Here is a 26,268-nt window from a genome sequence, read left to right as displayed (position 1 = left end):
CTGTCTTACACTGTGACAGATAAGAATGAATTTTTTTTTTTTTTTTTTTTTGAAACGGAGTCTCACTCTTTGGCCAGGCTGGAGTGCAGTGGCGTGATCTCCGCTCACTGCAACCTCCGCCTCTAGGGTTCAAGTGATTCTCCTGCCTCAGCCTCCCGAGTAGCTGGGACTATACAGGTGCCCGCCACCAGGCCCAGATAATTTTTGTATTTTTAGTAGAGACGGGGTTTCTCCGTGTTAGCCAGGATGGTCTCGATCTCTTGACCTTGTAATCCTCCTGCCTTGGCTGGCCAAGAGTGAATTTTTAATTTAGCACTCTATTTACTTTTCTTAAGTTACTGTGAATTGGTGAACTAGAGAAATTTGAAGAGGTAAAGGAGGATTTTAAGCTCTCTCTTATGCAGATTCAATCCACAGTTAATATTTGCGGATGTACGTCATATTTTAAAATATAAATAAAAATAGAAGAGTATACATGTGAATATCATTTTCTTTTTCAAAGTCTTTAAAAAATTCATTTTTTCATAAGAATGATTTATGTTTTGTTCATCCCATGAAGGCTCTTAAATCTGTCTAGCAATCATTTTTTGAGTTCCTAGTATATGCCAGGCATTGTCAGCCTGCCCTTACTGCAGATATTTTTTAAGTTATCAGTTTTTCTTATTGGAGGCAGTCAAAAGCCTTGCATTTACCAGTTTGATAGCTATTTAAAATCATTAGCCGGTTGGACAGAGAGAATGGTATGATCATGAGTGGTACTTTGGTACTTCTTTTATTTGTTTACTGATTTCTTTATCTTTAAGATGTCAGGATTCTTGTTTATATATTTGGTTGATTCTATCAAATGACAAAATTTGTATGTAACTGCTTTCTCCTGTTCAGTGCTTTTTGACTCTTAATAATGGTGGTGGTGCTTTATATTATTGAACAAAGTAGTCTCTGGGAGAAGTTGTCCTGATATGTTGAAGTCATTCAGAATGATAATCAAATGCTGTCTTCATTATACATGACTGGAAGAATTCTTGATATTGATCAGCATTCTGCAAAAAGCAGAATAAAAATGCCTTGTTGAACATTTAGAGTTGGGGGTATTAGCATCTGTATATATGAGTTCAAAGAAGGCAGCAGGTGACAAAATAACCATATGTAAATTCTGGAAAACATTCTCTTCTAGGTGTTTATTTTCTCTTTGCACTTTAATTTTCTGCATAGTGAAGCCAAGAATTACTGTAAATACATTTCTAAATCCCTTAGTCTAAACCACTGAATATTCAATAAATGGCTGGGGAAAAAAGGTATAATTTAAAGGAGTCTTTACAAATAAAAAGGAATTGTTAAAGAGACCCAAATGAAACAAGTAAAAAAGTTTTTAATGTGCGTAAATAAAGATACATTTGGAGATAACTGCATTGCTACCAGGGAAATCCCATAAGCAGCTCTGAGTGATTATATATATATATAAAATGTAAGATATATATAATATAAGATATATATACACATATTTTATATATATAAAATATATATATTTATATATAAATATATGTATCTTGGCCTCTAAATAAACTAAGACAAGTTATCAGATAAGTGTGAATAAATAGGAAGAGGAAAAAATATATTTCTGAAGCTAAACAAGTGAGAAGTGTACTATGTTCATGTTATTTCAGAGCCAGGGAAAGGAATTTGTGGGATTGAATTTGCCCATGCAGAATACCAGAAAGAGAAAGTCTTGAATTCATTGATCCTAGGCTCCTATAGTCAGGATCTAGCTCAGGTTTCAGCTGATCTGTGCTATCTGGCTTTTATGCTGTGTTGACCTAGTGTCTTTGTTGCTTTCAGAAGTTCAACTACAAAGACTTGTCTTCTGTCCCTGCCAACCCTCTATCCTTTGAAAGCAGAGCTCCCTCTTATCCCACCTCACATACTTCACTTCCAAGATTCATTGTGTTGAATTCCTCCTGGCTGCCTGTAGAAGCATAAGAATTTGAATTTTGGTACCCCTTTTAGGAGGAGGTGGGCTTTCATATTTAAATTCTTGCTTCTCGTAATGGTGCACATTTTTTCTCTGACAGAAATGAAGTGTCTTTAAGTACTGCATTTAAAGATAAGAGGGCAGCTTTAAGAGGTCACCTTGAAAAAACATAGTAAGAACATGCACTTCTAATATTCTGTTGAGAAGTGAATGCATGCCCTATCATTTTACTTTTCCTTTCCCTCATCTCCATTTCCTGCTTTGATATTTGTTAAGGTTTGGGGACTACTGAATACATTGTAAGAAGTTTCCTTCAAGGCATTTGTTTGTTATTAATGGACATTTGGTGCTATCTGTGTTCAAGATGCTATGCTATAAAGATGTAGTTGAGGTTCTATCCTGTCAAGCCGGTAAGTTGGCAGGAGTTGATAAGGGAAGGAGCATGCTTTTCATTCACTCTTGATGTTACTTATCCTACAAAATTCCTTGTTTGTACATATTTTCCTCTTTGTCCTAAGACCCTGGCTGAGTTCCCAAAATTAGGTTTGGTCTTTATAATTTGGAAGAATTAGTTTGTCTTTGAAGAGATGAAAGAGATTAAGGCAAGAATTGTAGGTTGTGGCTGTCAAAGACAAAATTACTACAAATTTAGTTTAAAGATTTTAATTGACTTTCATTTGCCATTCAAGAATCAGGCAACACTTCTTTCTGTAAAATAGAAGAGGCTAGTTTTATAGACGGAAAAAGGCTGAGGAAAGCAGAAACAAAAATCAAAAAGCAATTGAGCTTTACAAAGTTATTTTTCTTGTAAAGGTTAAAGCAAAGGGGACTTCCTTATGCTGGCTAAAATTGTTCTCTTTGGTGATGTGGCTGTTACTCCTCTTCTGACTTCTCAGAAGGTAATATAAAGATCTTAGTTTTGGCTTGATGGCGATGCATAACTGTATACAGTTCCATGGTTTTCAGTATAACTAGAAGTTGATGGGAAATAAGGTGGAATTGCTTTATGTATACATTTGAGGATATAGTGTTACCAGTTATAAGTGGTATGGAATCTAGAGGAAAATGAGGTAGGTCAGTGAGTATTGACTTGATCAGAAAAACCTTCAAAACGAATATGTGACCTGACTGTACCTTAGGGAGAATATTCCAGGTAAGAGCAATAATGTAAGAAGAATCAGATAATTAAAATGAGGCGTAGACAATATACATTCTTCTTGTCTTCACGTGGCACCTACTCTAAAACCAACCACATAATTGGACATAAAACAATCTTCAACAAATGTAAAAGAACTGAAAGCATACCAAACATACTCTCAGACCACAGCACAATAAAATAGAAGTCAACACAAAAGCATTCAAAATCATATGATTACAGGGAAACTAAACAACATGCTCCTGAATAACTTTTGGGTAAATAATGAATTTAAGACAGACATCAAAAAGTTTTTTGAAAATAATGAGAACAAAGATACAATGTACCAGAATCTCTGGGACACAAGTAAGGCAGTGTTCATAGGGAAAATCATAGCACTAAACGCCCACGTCAAAAAGTTAGAAAGCTCTCAAATTAACAACCTAACTTCACAGCAGAAGTAATTAGAGAAGCAAGAACAAATCAACCCTAAAGCTAGCAGAAGATGAGAAATAACAAAAATCAGAGCTGAACTGAAGGAAGCTAAGACACAAAAAAACATTCAAAATATCAGCAAATCCAGGAGTTGGTTTTTTGGAAAAATTGATAAGATAGGCCACTAGCTAGACTAAGAAGAGAGAAGATCAAATAAACACAATTAGAATTGACAAAGGGAATGTTACTACTGACCCCACAGACATAAACAACCATCAGAAACTACTACGAACTTCTCTAAATTGCTGGAAACATACACCCTCTGAAGACTGAGCCAGGAAAACATTGATTCTCTGAACAGACCAATAACAAACTCTAAAACTGAATAAGTAATAAATAGCCTACCAACCAAAAAAGCCCAGGACCTGATGGATTCATAGCTGAGTTCTACCAGATGTACAATGAAGAGCTGGTGCCATTCCAACAGTAACTGTTCCAAAAAATTGTGGAGGGGGGCTTCTCCTCAGCTCATTCTGTGAGGCCAGCATCATCTTGATACCAAAACCTGGGAGAGAGACAACAAAAAAAGAAAATATCAGGCTAGTAACCCTGATGAACATTGATGCAGAAATCCTCAACAAAATACTTGCAAACTGAATCCAGCAGCACATCAGAAATTTAATCCACCATGAAGCAGGGTTCATTGCCTGGATGCAAGGTTGCTTCAGCATACAAAAGTCAATCAGAGTGATTCATCACATAAATAGAACTAAAGACAAAAACCACATGATTGTCTCAATAGATGCAGAAAAGGCTTTTGATATAATTCAACACCTCATGTTAAAAATTCTCGATAAACTAGATATTGAAGGAACATACCTGTAAATAATAAGAGCCATCTATGACAAACAAACAGCCAACATTATACCAAATGGGCAGAAGCTGGAAGCATTCCCCTTGGAAACCAGCAGAAGACAAGGATGCCCTCACCACTTCTCTTCAACATAGTATTGGAAGTCCTAGCCACAGCAGTCAGGCAAGATAAATAAATAAAGTGCATCTAAATAGGAACAGAGGAAGTCAAACTATCTCTGTTTGCAGACAACATGATTCTATATCTAGAGAACGCTATAGCCTCGGCCCAAAAGCTCCTTCAGCTGATAAATAACTTGAGCAAAGTTGCAGGATACAAAATCAGTATACAAAAATCACTAACATTCCTATACACCAACAACCACCAAACTGAGAGCCAAAGCAGAAAGTCTCATTCACAGTTGACACACACACACACACAAACACACACACAGACACACACACACACCCCTAGGAATACAGCTAACCAGGGAGGTGAAAGAGCTCTACATGAGAATTATAAAACACTGCTCAAAGAAATCAGAGAAGATACAAACAAATGGAAAAATATCCCATGCTCATGGGTAGGAAAAATCAATATCATTAAAATGGATATACTACCCCAAGCAAATTACAGATTCAGTGTTCTTCATATCAAACTACTGACAACATTCCTCACAGAACTAGAAAAAATTATTTTAACATTTATATGGAACCAAAAAAGAGCCCAGATAGCCAAGGCAATCCTAAGCAAAAAGAACAAAGCTAGAAGAATCACATTACCCAACTGTACTACAAGGCTCCACTCCCAAAACAGTGTGGTACTAGTACAAAAACAGGCACATAAACCAATGGAACAAAATGAAGAGCCCAGAAATAAGGCCGCACATCTGTGACAATCTGATCTTCCCCCAAGCTGACAAAAACAAGCAATGAGGAAAAGACTCCCTATTTAATAAATGGTGCTGGGACAACTGGCTAGCCACATGCAGACGATTGAAGCTGGACCTCTTCCTTACATCATGTACAAAAATAAACTCAAGATGGATTAAAGAGGCTTAAATATAAAACCCAAAACTATAAAAACCCTGGAAGACAACCTAGGCAATACCATCCTAGCACAGATTTCATGACAGACATCAAAAGCAATTACAACAAAAGCAAAAATTGACAAATTGGATCTAATTAAACTTAAGAGCTTCTACACAGCAAAAGAAACTGTCAACAGAATAAACAGACAACCTACAGAATGTAAGAAAATATTTGCAACTTATGCATCTGACAAAGGTCTAATATCCAGGATCTATAAGGAACTTATTTAGAAGAGAAAAACAACCCCATTTAAAACTGGGCAAATGGCTAGGCATGGTGGTTCATGCCTATAATCCCAGCACTTTGGGAGGCCGAGGTAGGTGGATCACTTGAGGTCAGGAGTTCGAGACCAGCCTGGCCAACATGGCGAAACCCTTTCTCTACTAAAAATACAAAAATTAGCCGGGCGTGGTGGCACATGCCTGTAATCCCAGCTACTCAGGAGGCTGAGGCGGAAGAATTGCTTGAACCTGGGAGGCGCAGCTTGCAGTGAGCTGAGATCATGCCACTGCACTCCAGCCTGGGCAACAGAGCGAGACTTTGTCTCAAAAAAAAAAAAAGGGGGATGCAAAGGACATGAACAGACACTTGTTAGAAGACATGCTTGAGGCCAACAAGCATATGAAGAGGCCAAAAAGCATATGAAAAAAAGCTCAATATCACTGACCATTAGAGAAATGCAAATCAAAACCACAATGAGATACCATCTCACACCATTCAGTGGCGATAATTAAAAAATAAAAGAATAACAGTGCTGGCCAGGTTACAGAGAAAAGGGAAACCCTTATATGCTGTTGGAGGGAGTATAAATTAGTTCAACCATTATGGAAAGCAGTATGGTGATTTCTCAAAAAGCTAAAAGCAGAACTGCCATTTGACCTAGCAGTCCCATTACTGGGTATATACCCGGAGGAATATAAAGCAGTTTATCATTATGAAGCCCAAATATTGTGAACTCCAAAATTGACAAGTCTCAGTCAATTTAGGAAGCTGATTTTCCCAAAGTTAAGGATGCGTGCCTGTGACACAGCCTCAGGAGGTCCTGACGACATGTGCCCAAGGTGGTCTGAGCACAGCTTGGTTTTATACATTTTAGGGAGACAATCAGTATACGTAAGATGAGCATTGGTTCGATCCAGAAAGGTGGGACAACTCGAAGTGGGGAGGGGGCTTCCAGGTCATAGGTAGATAAGAGACTAGTGGTTGCATTCTTATTGAGTTTCTGATTAGCCTCACCAAAGGAGGCAATCAAATATGCATTTATCTCAGTGAGCAGAGGGATGACTTTGAATAGAATGAGAGGCAGTTTGCCCAAGCAGTTCCCGGCTTGACTTTTCCCTTTAGCTTAGTGATTTTGGGGCCCAAGATGTATTTTCCTTTCACACCATAAAGACACATGCACATGAATGTTCATTGCCTCAGTGTTCACAATAGCAAAGATACGGAGTCAACCTAAGTGCCCATCAATGACAGACTGGATAAAGAAAATGTGGTACACATACACCATAGAATATTATGCAGCCATAAAAAGGAATGAGATCATGTCTTGGGGGAACATGGATGGAACTGGAGACTATCATCCTTAGCAAACTAATGCAGGAACAGAAAACTAAATACTGCATGTTCTCACTTATGAGTGGGAGCTAAATGATAAGAACTGACGAACACAAAGAAAGAAACAACAGACACTGGTGTCTTCCTGAGGGGGGAGGATGGGAGGAGGGAGAAGAGCAGAAAAGATAACTGTTGGGTACTGAGCTTAATACCTGGGTGATGTAATATGTACAACAAACCCCCATGACACGTGTTTATGTAACAGACCTTCACATGTATCCCCAAACCTAAAATATAAAATAAAATGAAGTGTAGGGGTTTTTATTAGACTCTGGGTGGAGAGATACATGAGAAGGTTCATATTGGTGAATCGTAGGAAATAAAGTTGGATAGCTTTAGGAACGAGATGGAGCAGGTTCGTTTTTGGTGGTTTTTTTTGTTTTGTTTTGTTTTGCTTTGTTTTGTGACGAAGTCTCACTCTTGTTCCCCAGGCTGGAGAGCAATGGTGCAATCTCGGCTCACTGCAACCTCCACCTCCCAGGTTAAAGCAGTTCTCCTGCCTCAGCCTCCCAAATAGCTGGGATTACAGGCGCCTGCCACCACGCCCGGCTAATTTTTGTATTTTTAGTAGAGACGGGATTTCTCCATCTTGGCCAGGCTGGTCGCAAACTCCTGACCTCAGATGATCCGCCCGCCTTGGGATTACAGGCATGAGCCACCGCGCCCGGCCTGAAGCAGGGTTTTTTAAAAACTATTTTATTGGAACATATCTCACATACCATAAAATATGAAAGTGTAGTCGTGCCGCATAGTAACATTGCAGTCAATGACAGATCACATATACCATGGTGATCCCGTAAGATTATAATACTGTATTTTTACTGTACCAATTCCATATTTAGATACGTTTACATACACACACGCTTACCATTGTGTTACAATTGCCAGAGTATTCAGTAGTATCAGTAACATGTTATACAGGTTTGTAGCCTGGGGGTAGTAGGCTATACCCGGTCTGTGCGTAAATAGACTCCGTGATGTTCGCACAACAGTGAAATTACCTAGTGATGCATTTCTCAGAACGTGTCCCCCTCAGGCTATGCACAACTGTATATAGTTCCATGGTTTTCAGTATGTTCTTAGGGTTGTACGGCCAATCACCACGATCTAATTTGAGGACATTTTTATCACCCCAAAAATAAACTGTACCCAGTAGCAGCCCCTTGCCATTCCCACCCTCAGTTCTAGGTAAGCACAAATCTGCTTTCTGGGGATTTGCCTCTTCTGAAACTTTTCATATAAATGGAATCGTACAATGTATGGTCGTTTGTGTTTGGCTTCTTTCACTTATAAAGTATTGTAGTATGTATCAGTACTTCATTCCTTTTTATATCAAGCTGGTCCATTTTGTGGATGTATCATGTTTTGTTTATTGATTTATCACTTGATGGACATTTGTATTGTTTCTACATAACCTTTAACCTGTTTCACTATGAATAATGCTGCTATGAACATTTTTGGAAAGTTTTTGTGTGGATGAATTTATCATTTAATTTCTCTTGGGTAGAATTTCTGGGTCATGTTGTAACCCTTAAGTTCAACATTTTTAAAAACTGCCAAGCTATTTTTCGAAGCGGCCGTGGCATTTTGAGGCTTCTCCTTTCCCTGCATCCTAGCCTACGTTTGTTATTTTCAGTTTCTTTGATTATAATCATACTAATGGGTGTAAAGTGGTATATTATTGTGGCTTTGATTTGCATTTTCCTAATGACTATCAAAAGACAAAATTACAACAAATTTTTTAAAATTTAAATTTCTTCATTTAACAATTCTAGAATGGGCTAACGCTTCATTCTGTAAAATAGAATGCATTCTCATGAGCTGACCTGAGGTTTTATAGACAGAAAATTACTGAAGGAAATATAAACAAAGAACAAGAAGTGTATTGGTCACTTTAAAGTTACTTTCCTTGTAAGGCGCAAGGTGGGAACAGGGAAACAGAACAATAGGAAAGTAACTGATGGGTTAACATTAGGTCACTTCAGGTTACATTTTGTTGTAAGGATTAAAGGTGGAGAGAACTTTGTTATCATGCTGATTGAGAGTGGCCTGTTTGAGAAATTCAGCCATCTCCCTCTCCTGATTTCTAGGAATGCCGGATAATAACTCAGTTTCAGTTTGATGGTATGGAACTTCAGTGTGAGTGACTCCATTACTGCACTACGCCTAGTGCAGTAGCTTAGCCCAAAATGATGCCTTATTTAACACGAATAAGGATGTTGGACATCTTTTATGTACATATTGACCATTTATTTCTCTTCTTTGGAAAAATGTCTATTTGAGTCTTTTGCGCATTTTTTAATTGGGTTGTCTTTTTGTTATTGGGCCTGTAGGAGGTATTTTATATATTCTAAATACAAGTCTTGCCCCTCTCCTCCCTCCCACCCCCTACCAGTGTGAAGCCTCTGATGCTGCCACTAAGGGGGAATAGCCTTGAGTATGCTCACGATAAGGATGGCACTGGTTTTGGTAGAGCTTTCTTTGGCTGTCTTTTCCCCTGACCACACCCACCTCTTAAGCTCCATTACTTGCAGACTGATTGTGCTATTGTTTTCAACGTCTGGGGCATAAATTGCTTCACAAACTGATCCAATCAAATTTATACTCCTTTGTGGACATAGTTTTCAAGGGCAGTGTTTGAGTTTGTTCTGACCCCAAAAGGGCTCTTCCCAGCTGTTTCTGTTTCTTCCCAGCATACTAGGAAATCTACAGTTTAGTCTTTATCACCAATGAATCTTTCAATCTGCCTTTCATCACAACCACCACTATTCTGGAGAGCACCCTTCAGTATGGACTTTTACATACTTTGTTGCAGTGAAGTCAGTTCCTTTGGGTAAAAATTTGGAGCTCCGTTTTATGGCCTGCTTCTTTGCCCAGTCAATGTTGGAGTCAGGCTCCAGTGCTGGCGGAAGGGACAATGGATCGTTCTCACTACAAGACCTCCTGATTTAGGAGCTGAGTGTTCAGTGGAGCAAGAGGCAGCAGCCCAGGTTTCTTGGCTTGTCTCTCCTGGCATGGAACCCCCACCCCAGGATCTGGGGCAAAAGCAGTCAGGACCCTAGTGTTCTCAGCAGCACCATGCCCAAGGTGGAGCCTCCATCCCCCAAGTGGGGCTGGGGCTGAAGAAGGGAGGCTTCACCTCTCAGCCACACTTGCCCAGAACTTAGCCTCAGCTACAGGTGGCTGTGAGAAAGGGCAGAAATGCCTTCATGCTGCCCCTCTTGCTAGAGCCCTGTGATCTTGGCTGCAATTGGGGGATAGAGTTTCTGTCATGCCAAGCTGTGAGGGGAAAGGAGGAAGAGGGCTCTGTTTCAGACATTACAGACTCTCCTTGTCCTCACCGAGCTTTAGTAGATTTTTTTGAATAGATGTTTCTTCATTTGCTGTATACCCTTAAGACGATTTCTAGAGACTTTAAATGATTCGATTAAAAAAAATTTTTTTTAAGTAACGTTTACCCATTTCACTGAGGAATGGGTCTGAGGAGCTCCCCACACTGTCATGTCAGAAGGGAGGAGGAAAAACAGGTTAGTCACCTCTTGGCTACTTTTTACCACCATGATCCTCAATTTCCTCACTGGTAAAATGTGAAGAACACTATTCTTACAGGTTGTAAGGATTAAGTGAAATGACATATATGAAAACTTCATATTGCTAATCCAAAATAGGTAAAACAGTATGCAGAAGCAGGCTGATGTAAGCACTAGCATTTCTCTTCTCTAAACTGTTGTGCGTTCTAGAAATGGTAACACAAAGTTACTAGACCTCAGAAATCCTGGTGCTTATACATTTTTATGACTAAGTTGTTTATGGCACACATCATTTTGGTTGTGCTGGATGGTTTCACTTTTTGATTACTCTTACCTATTTTCTTTTAAACTTTTTTAGATGGTATGTGGGCTACCCCAGGTCAAACCTCTTCTCAAAACAACTTGTTTCTAGCTAATATTAATACCTCCCTTGTTCCAACTCCTGTTAAACTTGTATTCAGTTGCTATAGCTGGTTTTATTTTTTGTTTTTGAGTCACAGTTTTGCTGTCACCCAGGCTGGAGTGCATGCACTTGCACTGTCATCGCTCACTGCAACCTCAAACTCCTGGGCTCAAGCAATCCTCCTACCTCAGCCTCCTGTGTAGCTGGGGCTGCAGGCACACACCACCACACCTGGCTCACTTAATTTTTAGTAGAGACAAGGTCATTATGTTGCCCAAGCTGGTCTCAAACTCTTGGATTCAAGCAATCCTCCAATCTCAGCCTCCCAAAATGCTGGAATTACACGTGTTAACCACCGTGCCTGGCCTACTATAGCCTGTTTTAACATTCAGTTGTTAATCAATGGTTTCTTACTTACCAGTTTTGGTTCCCTGTGTAGATTCTAAGTTCCTTTCAGGGAAGATCTGTGTCCTGCACACTACCTGGAATACTTAAATACTTATTATTATTTTCTAACGGCTATTTTAGTTTTGTAGAACTTTCAGCCTTAAGACTAGTCTAGTCATACGTTCATAAATAACATAATGATGTTCATGTTTATTAGCTACCATACGCAGCTAATTTTTGTATTTTTAGTAGAGTCGGAGTTTCGCCATTTTGGCTGATCTCAAACTCCTGATCTCAGGTAATCCGCCTGCCTCGGCCTCCCAAAATGCTGAGATTACAGGCGTGAGCCACCATGCCTGGCTTATACCTGCTTTGTTCATTTATCAGTACCTCTTACTGCTTCTGCCTCATTCTTTTAAAAGTATGTGCTGTTTCAATGTATCAATACAGGTATTTCAATGTATTTAACCTATTCTTTTACTGATGGAGAATTCATTGGCTATTTTTTTTTCCTGTTACATGCTAGTATGCACAAGTTAGTATTGGGTCCTGTGTTGAGAATTTTGAATTAAAATTTGTTTTTTAAATTAAAATGAGCTGGTTCTCAAGAAATTTACAGTTTCTGAGTTCTTTTTTTTTTCTTTTAGCTCAAGTGATCCTCCCACTTTAGCCTCCCAGGTAGCTGGTAGCTAGTACTATGGGTGCACCACCACACCTGGCTAATTTTTAAATTTTTTGTGGACACAGGGTCTTGCTATGTTGTCCAGGCTGTTCTCTAATTCCTGGGCTCAAGCAGTCCTCCCGCCACAGCCTCCCAAAGTGCTGAAATGACAGGCATGAGCCACCATACCCAGCCAAGAAATGTATAGTGTTTATCCAGACGATAAAGCTAACACGTGAAATTGTAGACAGAATAATTAAATGTTTAATTGGCTTTTACCTTTTTTAAGGGTAGTTATACAGAATATACAGAATTGTTACATCAAGTACTGCTTCACTTTTTATAAGTGCTCTAGGAGAGATTTCTGACAAGGAGAAACTAGGTACTGGAGTGATCAGAGATGTCCGCAGGACACAGCAATGTGTATGATCCTTGTTTATAGTTCTGTCTTTGATTTTTGTCCCAACTTTGTCATTTTCTACTTCCAAAATTATCCAGATTCATACCAGGTACCTTTCAGAAAGGCAAATTGGTAAGATTGGGGCAGAGCGACCTATAGTGAGAAGCAGGGAGATATAGTGAATTATTGATGTATATCACTTACCTAATGCAATAATTTATTCCTTTTATCAATTAATATTGACTACATGACGTGTGCTGAGGGAAAAGTGGTGAACACAGAAGTCTTTTTCCTTGTTGAATGTATATCCTTGTAGAAGAGGAGACAATAATTCTGAAAGTAAAATAGAAAATATGTTAAGTATTGTGATAACTGTCCAAAGATAGCTCCCTAGTGCACTATGCTTCCCAGTACCCACATCTTTCTGTTGTCCTCACCCACAGTTAAAGAGTGCGCTGGTTCTGTGTAATCAGTAGGACATGATGGAAATGAAATATCCTTGCCTTTGGTTTTTTGGAATGGCTCTGGGGGAAGCCAGCATCTGTATTAGAGGTACTGTGCTACTGTGAGACCTCAAACTATTTGTGTGGGAAGGCTGCATGGTAAGACAGAGATGCCTGGCTATGCTTCAGCTGTTTCAGCCATCCCAGCTAAGGCACCAGACTTGTGATTAAGGAGTTCATCTTGGATATCTAGCTGAGTCTAGCCTTCACATGACTCCAGTGCCAGCAGCCATTTGACTGAAACCACATGAGAGACTCCATACAAGAATCACTCAGCTGAAGCCAGGCAACTCATAGAATTGTGAAAGATAGCGGTAGATTATCATTTTAAGCCGCTAAATTTTAGGATGATTTGTTACTCACCAATAGATAATCAGAACAGATGGTAATTTGTATTGCGAAGAAAAGTAAATTGGGAAAAAGGTTAGGGAGAGAGAGATTCTAGTTTAAATTGGATGGTCAAGGAAAGCTTTACTGAGAAGATGTTCAAAAAGTGTGACTGGACCAGGTGCGGTGGCTCACACCTGTAATTCCAGCACGTTGGGAGGCCAAGGCAGGCATATATATCACTTGAGGCCGGGAGTTTGAGACCAGCCTGGCCAATATGACAGAACCCCATCTGCCATCTCTACTAAAAATAAAAAAATTAGCTGGCCACAGTGGCATGCACAACTGCAATCCCAGCTATTTGGGAGGCTGAGGCACAAGAATTGCTTAAATCCAGGAGGCAGAGGTTGCAGTGAGCCAAGATCACACCACTGCACTACAGTCTGGGTGACAAAGCAAGACTCTGTCTCAAAAAAACAAAAAAGAAAAAGCATGACGGACATATGGGAGTAAGTAATGTTGATACCTGGGAAAGAACATTTCAGTCAGAAGGAACAGCAAGTACAAAGATTCTGTGGCTGGAGCAGCCTCAGGTTTTCGAGAAACAATCATGAAGGCAGGTATGGATCAAGCATAGGAAAGAGAGGAAGATTAGTGGGAACTGAGGTTAGGCATAGAGGTTGGGAGTAGGTGCAAATTATATATGTTAGTGATGTTCATCTTTATGAGGTGTAACACTTTTGTAAAAAATAATTTTAATAACTCCTTTTCTTTCCCAAATATAGATAATATGTATAATGAAATATAGATGATATAAACTTTTTATACACTTAATTTGAAAAATATAGTGCTTCCAACTTAATATAAAAAAGAAAGAAAAGTAATAATCAGTGTATTTTATTATGTAAATACTGTGGTCTAGAAGAATGTAAGTAGCCTTTATATAGAGATATAAAGAACTGCTGACTTTGACCACTATAAATTAGGACTTAAACAGGTGTGTTATACTGGTGACTCACATATCATGAACAGTTTGCTATTCGTGATGAGAATACTGGAGTGCAGTGGCGCGATCTCACCTCACTGCAACTCTGCCTCCCAGGTTCAAGTGATTCTTCTGCCTCAGCCTCCTGAGTAGCTGGGATTACAGGCGTCCGCCACCATGCCCAGCTAATTTTCTGTATCTTTTTTTTTTAAATTATTTTATTTTTGAGACGGAGTCTCGCTCTATTGCCCAGGCTGGATGGAGTGCAGTGGTGCAATCTTGGCTCACTGCAAACTCCCCCTCCCAGGTTCACGCCATTCTCCTGCCTCAGCCTCCCAAGTAGCTGGGACTACAGGCACCCGCCACCGCGCCTGGCTCATTTTTTGTATTTTTAGTAGAGATGGGGTTTCACTGTGTTAGCCAGGATGGTCTCGATCTCCTGACCTTAGGTAATCTGCCTGCCTCAGCCTCCCAAGTGCTGGGATTACAGGCATGAGCTACTGCACTCAGCCGGTAACTCATTCTTGATAAGAGTTCTGCATCAAAGTATTAGCTTTCCCTTGATTTACATGGAAGATGCATTCTGGAAAATTCAGAGCATATTAAAATAATACAATTTACCTAATTCACTGACATGAATGTTCCATGGCATATTTGAAACTTGGGATAGTACCCACTAAATTTCAGTAGCTCTCCCCAGTTATGACAACCAGAAACATTCCCTCTAGGAACCTCAGGTAAAGGACTTTTTAGGCCATTATAAGAATGTTGGCTGTGAGTCTTTGGAGAGTTCTAAGCAAGGGAGTAACAAATTACTTATATTTTAATGAGATCATTCTGGCTGCTATATGGAGATTAAATCAGGGAGAGGTACAGAAGAAGAGAAACCAGTTAAAAGTCTAATGCTGTATTTTAGGTGGACAGATAGTGATTTACACAGGAGTAGAAATTGTACATCCTGAAATGTGGTTGGATTCTGGAGAGAGAGAGAGAGTTTTTTGTTTTTTGTTTTTGAGACAGTCTTACTCTGTTGCCAGGCTGGAGGGCAGTGGCACAATCTTGGCTCCGCCTCCCAGGTTCAAACGATTCTCCTGCCTCAGCCTCCCAAGTAGCTGGGACTACAGGTGCGCGCCACCACACCCAGCTAATGTTTGTATTTTTAGTAGAGACAGGGTTTCACCATGTCAGCCAGGATGGTCTCGATCTCTTGACCTCGTGATCTGCCCGCCTTGGCCTCCCAAAGTGCTAGGATTACAGCCATGAGCCTCTCTGCCTGGCCGGATTCTGGATATATTTAGAAAGTAGCTTATGCATCTTGGATCTTGGTACCAGGGTACTTTTTATTTGTTTTTGTTTTATCTATTCCTGCTGTGTATTTTCCCAGAAGTGGCTATGTTGAATAGTTCACCTCTGCTAGACTTTTGAACTTTTAATATAGAGAGAATTTTTTTTCTGCAAATGGTTATTTCCATTGCTAATTAAAAGTAGAAAAGTAGAGTTTCCTCTTTTAAAAGAACATGAACTTTCATGTTGCTAGTCTGGACATTAGAATTAAATTAAGTGATCATAGATGAAAATGTCAGCTTCATAAACACTGGAAGGCTTTTTGAGTTTATACTCTTTAGGGCCAATACCATCTAATTATTTGGGGAAATTGGTTTTTGTTGGAAATTAGACATTTATTTTATGCATGCCATCTTTGAAGGAAGCATTCCATGGCATTGTTGACTTCAAGAGACACTTTGATCTCAAAAAATGATGTGAATCCCTTTTGGATAATCTTTCGATAGCATCAAAATCATGACTTTTATATGAGTATGCGTTATAATGGCTTATTCTTTTTTGACATGTAGTTTTGCTCTGTTGCCCAGGCTAGAGTGCAGTGGCGCCATCTCAGCCCACTGCAACCTCTACCTTCTGGGTTCAGGCAGTTCTCGTGCCTCAGCCTCCCAAGTAGCTGGGATTACAGGCACCCACCACCATACTTGGCTAACTTACTCTTGATTACCACAGCCAGAGGTAAAGGACAACCAAGCCCTTCTGTTCCAGTTATCAATAACTTACTTCCTCCTTGCAGCAACTGCAAGAAAGTATATTTTGTAGGGGGGTTTGTTTTGACCCAAGGTCTCGCTCTGTCGCCCTGTTTGGAGTGCAGTGATAAGCCAGTGATCATGGCTGTCTGCAGCCTTGACTTCCTGAGCTCAAGTGATCCACCCACTCCAGCCTCTAGAGTTACTAAAACTACAGGTGTGCACCACCACACCCAGCTAATTTTTAAAGTAGAGTCAGGGTCTCACTATGTTGCTCAGGCTGGTCTTGAACTCCTGGTCTCAAGCAATCCTCCTGCCTCCACCCTGCCGAAGTGCTGGGATTTATAAGTATTTATTGAGTACCTGCTGTGTTTAGTGGTAGTCAGGTCCTTTGTGTGGATACGTGGTTTGGAGACTTAACTCTGGAGCATAGGTATCCCTTCTCACGGAAGTTCTAGTTAATGGACTAGGACCATATCTTATCATATTCATCTTTAAAGCCCCAATCTGGCAACGAATAAGCCAAAATTAATATTTTTCAAGCAGTAGCGAAAAAAATGTGGTACATTTTTCACTGACCTCTTTACATTTAGGAATAAGTTTGCTGTTTTGCAATTTTACATTTGTGTTTATCTCCCGTTAGAGAAAAATAAGGCAGCATTGTATATTCACTCTCTGTTTTGCCTCAACCTTACCCTCTAATATTAGACTCCACGCATCTTTTCTTGATCCTTTCTTTCTCAGACTGCTCAGCAGGAAAGCAGACTGTTTACAAACAGTCTGACTTAATAACTTCCTTTCCTGCTGTTCAAATAGTTGCTAAAATGAAACCTTTCTCAGGGCTGAGTGGGTGTTCTAGTTAGTGGGTGTTCTGGAATGTAAATGAACCCTTATTTTAAGAAAGATTATTTTTATACTAGCAGTTCTGTGTATACCAAGATACACATTTGTAGCAAGTGGAAAGTATGGAAACTTAAACTGGACTTACTGGAAATTTTTGGATTAGTGAAAGACCTACATATATGGCTTGTTAATAGGAAAATCCCAAAACTAACATAACCGGCAAAATAGAATGCAGTTTGTTGAGCCTGTTTCCCTTGGCTTTAGTTTTTACGTATGAGATGCAGTCTAATACCATGCAGAACAATTTCTGCAGCAATGATAGCAGCTGCGTTTGAGATACAGCTTGATAGGGATCATGAAACTACCAACCCACAAATCTTTGGAGACTGTATGACAGATTTAGTTCCTATGATTGATTGGTTGGTTGGTTGATTGATTTTAGAGGCAGAGTCTTACTCTGTCACCTAGGCTGGAGTGCAGTGGTATGATCATAACTCATTGACCTCAAACTCCTGGACTCAAGTGATCCTCCTGCCTCAGCCTCCCAAGTAGCTGGGATTACAGGCACGTTCCACTACACCTGGCTTGTTTTATTTTATATGATCAGCATTTCATACTTGGGAGAGACTAATATTAAAAGCATTTTAATCCAAAGCTTTATTTCAACACTACAGGATAAAAAATGGGAGAGCTGGGCACAGTGGTATATGCTTGTAGTCCCATCGGAAGGCAGAGGTGAGAGGATCACTTGAGCCCAGGAGTTCAAGACCAACCTGGGCAACATAGCAAGACCTTATCTCCAAAAAAAAAAGTGACATGACTTATTGGAAAGGTGATTGTACTAGAAACTGAGAAACCTGGATTCTACAACTGATCTTACCAAAAAGTAGTTGTATATAACATTTATTCTAACATTTGACATTTAACATTTTTAAGCTTTAGCATCTTTTACAAGAGCGAAGTTGAATTAAAAATTTTTTTTTTTGAGATGGAGTTTCACTCTTGTCACTCAGGCTGGAGTACAATAGTGCAGTCTCAGCTCACAACAACCTCTGCCTCCCAGGGTCAAGGGATTCTCAGGACTCAGCCTCCCAAGTAGCTGGGAATACAGGCATGTGCCTGGCTAATTTTTGTATTTTTAGTAGAGATGGGGTTTCACCATGTTGACCAGGCTGGTCTCGAACTCCTGACCTCAGGTGATCTGCCTACCTTGGCCTCCCAAAATGCTGGGATTACAGGCGTGAAAAAATTAAAGTTTTATCTAACTTAGATTTTTTTATTCTTTACTATCTGTCATGAAAGGCATAGCCTCCCTCTAATCTCTTAATTGGGATCAAGAAAGAAAATAGGATATTCAGTGGTTGTGTAGAGCTTACAGATGGTGGGTACTCTCCCTTTTCTTCATGATCTTCAAAGGAAATTGCAGATTGAGGTAAATAGGACAATAGCATGCCATTATGATGTTAAACCTTTTAAATTTCTGTACCATGCTTCATCTTTATGTATTCCCAACTTTTTGTCTCTGGGATTATGAGTAAATAGAACTGGGTAAAAGGTGGGGGTAGGGTACAAAGTAGAAAATGGAAAAAGTAAAAGGAGATAAAAATAGATTGGGTGCTTCAGTGATTGTGGAGGTCAAATAAGTTTTCCATTATTGATTATATTCCTTTCCACTGTTGAGCTTACTGCTCTTTACTCTCTCTCCTTGCTATATATTTTACATGGAGACAGAATCAGACTTGTGTGGGTTTTTCTATTTAATTCTCCTGAGATTGTGAAACTGCTCAGCTAAATTTGTTCTGCTGTGAGAACAAATAACTAGAGGGCAATTCAAAATACTTGTTTAATATTTTCTTGGAAATCCTCAAAGAAACAGGGAGGATTTTAGATCCCTGTGATAAGAAATTCACTGGGATACACACATTAAAAGAATTTTTTTGGTAGCTCTTGGTTTCCCCTTTCTTGGCTCTGCTATTTACTGTCTTCCAATGGCAGAATAACCTAGCAAAAATTTTTGTTTTGCATAATGGAGAAAGGCTAGGTTAAGTTTTATCGCACTAATGTAAGTTTTATATGATCAGGGAAAGGTTAGTCTATCATGGACTGTTAGGATGGGAGGGACTAATCATCCTTTATATTGATTTTCAAACATTTTTGTTCAAAAGTGTTTTCCAAACAAAATCTTATACCAAGACCCTCTATAGAAGATAGATAAAAGTAATGACTTTATCAGATAGCTCAAATCCACGTGGTTTTGTTGATAGACTGTATGAATGCCTAAACAGAGCATTGGGAACTTGGGAGATTGCAGGAAAAGGCTTAGTTACGCAGGACTTTGTATATATTGCAGGACATGTTTGACTCCTGCCCACTAAATGCTTCTACAAATTCCTGAAGTATTTTCTGGGGAACACTATCATCATCAATGAGAAGCACTAATCTGTAATCTCTCCCCTGGTGATTTTATTCACTTCCAAGGCTTTATGTACCATACCATCTACCTACTGACTGCCAAACTGTTTATCTCCGGTCCCAAACTGTTTATCTCCAGGTTCTGTTTCTGAGCTCCAGATTTGTAGAAACATCTGCCTACTTGACATTTCTCCGTTGATGTCTAATATGCATTCAAACATAGTATGTATTAAATAAACTTCTTGATTTTTTCCTCCAAAGCCTCTTCCTCTTCTTTTTTATCTCAGTGAAAGTTACCATCTACTCATTTGCTTAAGTAAAAAATCTAGATGTCAGACTTAATTCATACCTCCCCTGCCTGTCTCCCCCAACCTCACATCTAATTTATCAGTCCTTTGTTGGCTCATCTTTAACATAAATCCTCAACCTCTTCATTTCTCTGTTTCCAATGTTACCAGTTTAATTCAAGCTACTCTTCTTGTCTTCTGATTGGTACCCCTACTTCTACTCTTATCCCTTTATTATCTGTTCTCCACTAAGACACTAGAAGAATTTTTTAACTCATGATGCCACAACCCCATGCTTACATTTCAGTGGCTGCTCTGTGATCTTAGAATAAAATTCAAACTCCTTATCATGACCTATAAAGGACCCATAATCTGATTTCTGCCTACCTGTCTAACCTCGTCTTTTAACAGTCTTGCTCTTGAGTCCCTCAAGCTACAGTCACCTGCCTTCCACTCCCATAAGGTATGACACCCCCTTCCCACGTACTGATCTCTGTACTGGCTGTTCCTTGTGCCTGGAGTATTTTTTCCAGTTTATAGTATAGCAGATACATTCTTATCTTTCAGGTCTCTGCTTGCTTGTTACTGCTTAAGAGGCCTTCCCATCCCCCAGTACCCAACTCATTTATCCCAACTTGTAATTATCTTGATTCTTTATTAGTTTACATGTTATTTTCTTTTTTCCCCATTAGAATGTAAGGTTTTTGAGAGCTTATGTTCTCTTATTTATTGCTCTCTCTTGTCTAGCACAGTGCTTAGATGAATGAATGAGGTGTATATACAGATTATTGCGGAAATGCAGAGAAGGGTCATTTTTACTAGTCTAGGCATGGAGTGGGTGCTATTAGCAGTAAGAAGTCCTCATGGATAAGTGATTTTTGAGGTGAATGTATTGTGCCGTGGTCCTAAACTGCTGTGAGGTGAATGACGTAGGCGGTGTGACATCAGTGGACCAGGTAGCCAAGACTGCTGCTAAGTGACTATAAGATTGGTAGCATATAGAGCATGGATACCCAGACAAAGGAATGATTCATGTCCAGGGCAGGATGGAGTGGGACAGCCTGAGATTTCATCATGCTACTCAGCACAGTGCAGTTTAAAACTTAAGAATTCTTTATTTCTGGAATTTTCCATTTAATATTTCCAGACTGCAGTTGACTATAGGCGACTGTAACCATGAAAAGTAAAACTGTGGATAAGGGGAGACTATTATGCCTACTTAAGGAATGTTTTGAATAATGTGATAATTAAGTCAGACAAACACGTATGTATGTTTGCATGCATGTATGTATGTATGTACGTACCTATTAGGGACAAGATCTTGCTCTGTTGCCAAGGCTGCAGTGCAGTGGTGCAATCACGGCTTGCTGCCACCTTGAACTTCTGTGCTCAAGCAATCCTCCTTCCTCAGCCTCCTCAGTAGCTGGGACTACAGGCACGTGCCACCATGCACAGCTAATTTATAAATTGTATTTTTAGACATGGACCTCTCACTGTGTTGCCCAGGGCTGGTCTCAAACTGCTGGACTCAAGCAATTCTCTCACCTTGGCCTCCCAAAGTGCTGGGATTACACTTGTGAGCCACCATACCTGGCCCCTCAAATTATTGGTTTTATCATCTAATTCTGAAACTTCTAGACACATTTTCAAACTGTTAAAATCCTGTTTCTGAGTCTCATCTTAGCAATAAAGAAGCTAGAGTAAAGATCAAGTTGTACCCTACATGAATACAAGCCACCTCTTCAGCTTCCTGGTATTACCTGTACTGTCTGAGGGCTTTATCTCCCTCTTGGTCACATTTGTCGAGATTGATAGAAATGAATCCAGGCACTCATTCATTCATTTGTATTCACATGCATATTTTTTTGAATCATGACTTAACACACACACACACACACACACACACACACACACTTTCTGCATCTCTCTCCATATATGGTCATGTGTTGCTTAACAATAGAGATACCTTCTGAGAAATGCATCCTTAGGTGATTTCATCATTGTGCAACCATCATGGAGTGTACTTACGCAAACCAAGATGGTATAGTCTACCACACACCTAGGCTGTATGGTCTAGTCTCTTGTTCTTCAGGTACAAACCTATTCAGCATGTTGCTGTACTGAATACCCTAGGCAACTGTAATAAAATGGCAAGTATTTGTATATCTAAACATACGTAACATAGAAATGGTACGATGAAAATACAGTATAAAAGATTTTTTTCTTTTAATGGTATACCTGTATAGGGCACTTACCATGAATGGACATTGCAAGACTGGAAGCTGCTCTGAATGAGTCAGTGAGTGAGTGATAAGTGAGTAGGAAGGCCTAGGACAATACTGCAAACTTTGCAAACCTCTGTACTTAAGCTACACTAAATTTATTTTTTTTAAGTGTCTTCAGTAATAGGTTAATTATTAATACTAGATTATCTTAGCATACTCTAACTTTTTTACTTTATAAACTTAATTTTTTAAAATATTTTTACTCTTTCATAATACTTAAACACAGATTATATGAGTACAAAAATATTTTCTTTCATTATTCTGTAAGCTTTTTTCTATTAGAGATTTCTTTTTTACTGTTTATACATTTTTGTTAAAAACTAAGACACAAAAACAAATTAGCCTAGGCCTATATGGGGGCAGCATCATTAATATCGCCGTCTTACACCTCTGTATCTTGTCCTACTGAAAGGTCTTCAGGGGCAGTAACACACATGGAGCTGTCATCTCCTATGATGACAATGCCTTCTTCTAGAATGCCTCCTGAAAGACTTGCGTGAGCTTGTTTTACAGTTAACTTCTTTTTTTAATAAGTAGAAGGAGTACACTGTAAAGTAATGATAAAAAGTATAGTATAATAAATATGTAAATCAGTAACATAGTTGTTTATTATCATTATATGACTGGTAGTGCAGTAGATTTGTTTACAACAGCATCACCACAAATACGTGAGTAATGCCGTGCTCTGTAACATCACTAGGAGATAGGAATTTTTCAGCTCTTATAATCTTATGGATGCATCGTATCTACAGTCCATTGTTGAACAAAATGTCAGTATGTAGTACATGACTGTATTTTATCTGTATTATTCATCATATACTGTGGCTGCTCTGTGAATATAGTTATTGTATGTATTTCTTTAAGGGAAAATGAGTTCTAAGATGCAAAATAACCAAGTTAAAAATGAACTTGCTGGGCTCGGTGGCTCGCGCCTGTAATCCTAGCACTTTGAGAGGCTGAGGTGGGCAGATCACCTGAGGTCAGGTGGGCGGATCACCTGAGGTCAGGAGTTCGAGACCAGCCTGACCAACATGGAGAAGCCCCATCTCTACTAAAAATACAAAATTAGCAAGGCGTGGTGGTGCATGCCTGTAATCCCAGCTACTTGGGAGGCTCACTTGAACCTGGGGGGGGCAGAGGTTGCGGTGAGCTGAGATCATGCCATTGCACTCCAGCCTCAGCAATAAGAGTGAAACTCTGTCTCACAAAAAAAAAAAAAAAAGAACTTTCTGGGTCCCTGAATGTTATATTTCTGCTGTATCTTAAAAGATAATTAAAAATAAATAAAAATAAAGGAAAAATTAAAATCTTTGTTGCAGTATCAAAACACCATAATGACAAAAATAAATAAGAAGTGTGAGACAATGAGATAAAGTATTTTTGCTAGTTTATGTTCAGAGTATTTTTTATAATGAATAAGAATTCTGATTTTGAGATTTTATTTCAATGTGCAGTACTTTAAAAAATGCTTTTTATATTCTTTTATATTGTACCATTTCCCTCAAGGATTTGAAAGAAATATATTGAAGACGGGATCAAAGTAGATGAATTTACGTACCATTATTTCAAGAATCAGAAGTGACAACTTAGGTGCTGGAAACAACAGAAATTACCACAGCATTACTATGCAGAGATTCCTTGGCAGGGGAAAACACCCATATATTCACATCACACTGTCTGCCACAATGTACAAAAAAATTCTGCAGTTTATTTCTGGTTGATACAGTTATATGGCTACCCAGTTAACTGGTTCTACTTATTAAAAAGTTCAGCTTTGCCTCACTGATTTGATATAATACTTTTATATGTGAAAGTCTGTGTTTAGACTTTCAGTTATATCCCACAGGTTTACTTGTGTACCACTAATATGCTATATTAATTTAGAGGCTTTATACTATGTTTTAATGTTCGGTTATTCAAACATTTCTTTTATTGCTGTATTCCTTGGGATTAACACGAATGGAGGTTTTTTTCCATGCTCTTTCCATTGAGAAATTTGTGTCCTAGCTCAGATTTAGATATCTCCCATATTTCCAGGTCCTATTTCAATTCATTTTTCAATTGAACAAATATTTACCGAGTAACTGCTATTCCCAGGTAATAGGCTAGATGCAGGATCCAGTAGTAAGAGAGACAGTGTCCCTGAGGAGCCCCAATATTTCTTAATTGGATGAGTTAACACTGTGAAACAAAAGGTATTTAGTATGAATCTTTGATCTTAAGAGGTTTGAGAATTTGTGAATATATCTGGAGGAGGTTACACTGACAAAGTTCTAATTTATCCACTCATTATCAGTCAGTCAGTCAACAGCCTAAAGGAACTTACAGAACTTTCCCCATGTTTCTTACTTTTTAGGTGTACCAACATTCCAAGAAATTCTGGCTCATAGATTCCTAAAAAAAAATAACTGCTACTCAGTGTAATGGCTGAGGTAGGAGTGTATGAACCATGTAATCCATAGAAAATGATGCACAAAGCACACTAAAAAGCCAGTCAGTACCACTACACACCTATTGAGTGACCAAAATCCACAACACTGACAACACCAAATGCTGACAAGGATGTGGAGCAGCAGATTTAACAGCCACTTTGCAGTACAGTTTGGCAGTTTCTTGCAAAACTAGATATACTCCAACCATAAGAACCAGCAGTTCTGCTCCTTGGTATTTACCCAAAGGAGTGGAAAACTTATATCCACACAAAAACGTGCACATGGATGTTTATAAAGCAGCCTTATTCATAATTGCCAAAACTTGGAAGCAACCAAGATGCCTTTTAGTAGTAAGTGGAGAAATAAACTGTATCTGTTACATCCAGACAATAAAATATTATTCAGCACTGAAAAGAAATGAGCTATCAAGCTATGAAAAGACCTGGAGAAACTTTAAATGCATATTACTAAGTCAAAGAGACCAATCTGAAAAGGCTACATATTGTATGATTTAAACTGTGTGACATTCTGGAAAAGACAAAACTATGGAGAAAGTAAAAAGATCAGTAGTTGCCAGGGGTTAGGGGAAAGGGAGGGATGACTAGGTGTAGCACATATTTTTAGGGCAGTGAAACTATTCTGTATGATACTATAGTGGTGGATACATGTCAGTATGTATTTGTCCAAATCCTGTGGGACTGTTACATGTTATGAGTGATATGCTCTGACACTCCTGGGAGACTCCTTGGTTGCCTAAGTTGCCTTTCAACCAGGAGGTACAGTTCCCCTTGTCTTTGGGACTTTTCTTGTGCTCATAAAGTCTTTTATAAACTTTGGTCACCCAAAAGGAAATTTTAAATGTGCCAAATTGAATGGAGCTTTAGATCTGGCCAGTTTAAGAAAATTTGCCTAAGCTGTAGACATTCACTTCCTCTTTTCAAAGAGAAACTGCTTTCTCCATGATAAAATTTCAAATGAGAGAAAAGGTTACAAACTCCAGTGAATAAGACAAGCAAGACCTTAATCTCAGAGAAAAGTGAAAAAATCACAAATATACACAAATAATGGAATAAGAGAATAACAAACGAAACGCCTACCTTAAAGTAGTGCTTTAATTCCAGTCTCATCAGTTGTTCAATCAGGTTTCATAAAGTCTGAATCTCAGTCAAGCCAGGGAGATTCAACCCTGAGAGTAGTCTGACCAAGGGCTTCTGCAGTCTTCAGCGAGGTCAGTTGGATGCAAACGGTCCATGCTGGTGCCGGGGCTCCAGCTGTCGGCAAAACAGCAGGAGTCAATGAAGGCCTAATTTGGGTCCCATCTAGTTCGCCAAAATGTCACCCTCAAATAATCAAGAGGCCCAGAATCCAATTTTAAAAGCGTTTGTTCAAGTGCAAAATTTGAGACTGGCCACCCAGAAAAAAACAAGACTCCAGAGTAATTGGGTCAGTGCTGCGAAGTGGAGAAGCTGAGGCTTCACTTATATAAGTAGAAGCAAAGAAGTTTAGGAGTATTACCACATTTTTAATACAATGCTGATTTATGAGTTACAGCAGTTTGATTGGTTACAGCTTATTCTTTTTCAGGAAAGATATATTTAAAATTGCATCTTTATCAATTTGGTAGCCATGGGACCTTTTGCCATCTGGTCTAAGCTGGGTACATGAAAAAGGAAGGATGTTAATCTA

At 39.0% G+C, this 26,268-nt stretch overlaps 1 protein-coding gene and 1 long non-coding RNA gene across 18 annotated transcripts in view; one reads left to right on the top strand and one right to left on the bottom strand.

The window, feature by feature from the left end:
* NARS2 (asparaginyl-tRNA synthetase 2, mitochondrial) overlaps window positions 1–26,268 on the top strand; it is a 149,205-nt gene that overhangs the window by 20,054 nt on the left and 102,883 nt on the right. The gene's annotated exons all lie outside the window — the stretch shown is intronic.
* On the bottom strand, window positions 732–25,807 carry LOC129484678 (uncharacterized). Its single transcript, XR_008658489.2, has 4 exons — window positions 25,680–25,807; window positions 12,683–12,811; window positions 3,949–4,104; window positions 732–1,040 (listed from the first exon to the last, which is right to left on the bottom strand). It is a non-coding gene; the product is annotated as an uncharacterized lncRNA (long non-coding RNA).

Source organism: Symphalangus syndactylus, chromosome 6 (genome assembly GCF_028878055.3).
Source record: "Symphalangus syndactylus isolate Jambi chromosome 6, NHGRI_mSymSyn1-v2.1_pri, whole genome shotgun sequence".
Taxonomy (NCBI): domain Eukaryota; kingdom Metazoa; phylum Chordata; class Mammalia; order Primates; family Hylobatidae; genus Symphalangus; species Symphalangus syndactylus.
The sequence above is the reverse complement of the archived record's forward strand: the minus strand, read 5'-3'. Positions and strand labels throughout refer to the sequence as shown.